Source organism: Engraulis encrasicolus, chromosome 5, assembly GCF_034702125.1.
Source record: "Engraulis encrasicolus isolate BLACKSEA-1 chromosome 5, IST_EnEncr_1.0, whole genome shotgun sequence".
NCBI classification, from domain to species: Eukaryota; Metazoa; Chordata; class Actinopteri; order Clupeiformes; family Engraulidae; genus Engraulis; species Engraulis encrasicolus.
This window is the reverse complement of record NC_085861.1, coordinates 12,625,327-12,627,826: the sequence shown is the minus strand read 5'-3', so window position 1 is coordinate 12,627,826 and position 2,500 is coordinate 12,625,327. Positions and strand designations below refer to the sequence as shown.

The following is a 2,500-nucleotide window of genomic DNA, read 5'->3' as shown; positions in this document are numbered from 1 at the left end:
TTCTCTAACCAACACTCACTCCCTAGCTCTTCCACCCACCCCAGTCAACACACATACTGGTCTAGTGTTTCTCAACGGGGGCACTACAGCCCCCAGGGGCCGTTGGGGAGCCCTAGGGAGCAGTTGAGAAGGATACAGCTAAGTGGGGATGGGGCTTAGTTCCTATTAGTTCCCATTATTTTTCAATACTAAGGGGGTGTTGGCAGGCTTATAATGAGGTCAAGGGGTGTTGGGAGGGAGGCTTATGATGATGTCAAGGGGGCGTTTGTTCATAAAAGGTTGAGAACTACTGCCCTAGTCCAACCAACTCCGCCATCCATCCAGATATTTGCCTCATTGGAGTCAGTCTTATTTTTTTCTAAAAGACCACCACTCCACTCACCTCTATTGACCACATCTACATGATGTTTTTAACTCTAAATTAATAATTCAGAATGAAATAGTTCTGTTGAGCAGGGCTCCGAACTGGTTCAAGGAACGAAAACGAAAACCGAAAACGAACAGAATTCTACGGAATCTTACGAGGAACGGAAACGGAAATGAAAACAAAATTGTATTCAACTGTTCCAGAACTGGGGTCCATTTCTCGAAAGCGTCTTTGCTATAGTCGTTAGCAAAGTCCTTCGTACGAGCGACTCAACTCTCTCTCGACAGCGACGGTCACCACTAAATCCAAGGGAACGGTAAGACGGTCTTAAGACGGTTAGCAACGTCAATAATCGAGAATCGGACCCCAGAAACGTTATTCTGCAATCCACAAACCGGTTTATAACGGGAGTTTTTTTTCGTTCTCTATACATTTTTTTTATAAAATTTAACAAAAGCATATATCCTATATCAGGAGACTATTTATAGGCATAGGTTAGTAAATCTGTAGACAGGCTATGGTTAGCCCATCTGAGTGTTTTTGAGTGTGTTATCATTTTTGGGCAGAGCTACGTGTAAATCAAGTGCACAAAAAGTAGACTTAACACATTGAATACGGTGCTCACGGAATTATGTTGTAGAATACAAGCGTTCTAAGCCCTTTTTTGACGTTTTTTTTTTATGGGGTCACAGCATATTATGTGATAGGGCCACTGAAACATGTTAGGCTATGGCTAGTTTGAAAGTGGAGACTCTGCCCTCTTAGTAGGTGAAAGCCATGTGTCTCTACAAGCTTTTATTGCAGAGCAAACCCAAGCTAAACCGAAGTGGGTATCCATGGAATTTAGCTAAAAAGATCTTGAGCTTTTTATGAAGGGTGCGCTGCTTCAGAATGTCACGAGTTTGAAAGGGGACCAGTTGGTTTACTCACATGAATTTGGTGGAAGGTTAGCTCTGACATGCATCCTGCTCGTCAAGACACACCTGCTCTGTCCCACTACGACATCGGCAACCAATGCCCTTCGAAATCCAATTTTTTCACGCGGACTGAACACAAACTCTTTGCACACACGCAGAAGGTGATATTTGCTAAAATAGGTCCCGATGACTCCTTCTTCTACAAATGTCAGATAAAGTTCATCCTTACCAACATAGAAGATCAAACACCTCGTGCAGCTTCTGTTCCGCAGACATCCTGAGTCCTCTTCCCTCTTCTCTCCAGCAGCCAGGAGCAACGTTATCCCAACGTTACCTCAACGTTATCCAAATATTACCACAATGCTAACCGAACGTTACTCCACACACAGCGGTGTGGGAAAGCCTAGGAGGTATGTTAAGGCAGTCTGGTCAGAATCTTGCATGACTGGCACACACACACACAAAAGCAAAGACACAGACACAGACACAGACACAGACACGAACACGCGCGCGCGCGCACACACACACACGCACGCACACGCACACGCACACACACACGCACAGAGACACGGACACGCGCACACACACACACACACACACAGTCAAACATTGAGTGAAAGTGGAGAAAACAACAGAGGGCAAGAAAAAGAAAAGAAAAGTTAAGAAAAGAAAAGAAATCTGGAAATGGGCAGAAGTGTTGAGTTCTGTGGTCTCACCTCCTTTTCCTTCTTGAGATAAGACGCTGCCTCCCACCATCCAATTTCCAGGAGCCGGTTTCCGGAATATGTCGACGACAAGGAACACATTCATGTTTCACCCCCACCACCACCTCCCCCACCCCCCAAAAAATCACATCAGATTTATGGTGCAATTGAACGCTCTTGCTGGCCGACATGGTGACCCAGGCGGTTCTGTGCCCTCTGCTAGTCCAGGTTAATATGACTAGCGCGTGTTTTAAACAGCGCCGCATTATGAAACATTACCCTTTAATACGCCTCTGTTCAGAGCCCGCTTTGGGAAGAATAAGGAAAAAGATGCTTCGCTATGCACCTGGTATATTTTTTTTGATGAAGTTATTCACTCCTTAACCCACACACACACCCTCAGCCTTCACCGCACGCACGCACACACACACACACACATAAACACACACACACACACATAAACACACACACACACACACACACACACACACACACACACACACACACACACA

At 45.4% G+C, this 2,500-nt stretch overlaps 1 protein-coding gene across 1 annotated transcript in view; it reads left to right on the top strand.

Moving 5' to 3' along the window:
- LOC134448979 (trichohyalin-like) overlaps positions 1-2,500 on the top strand; it is a gene marked incomplete at both ends in the record, with an annotated part of 21,024 nt that overhangs the window by 6,620 nt on the left and 11,904 nt on the right. The gene's annotated exons all lie outside the window — the stretch shown is intronic.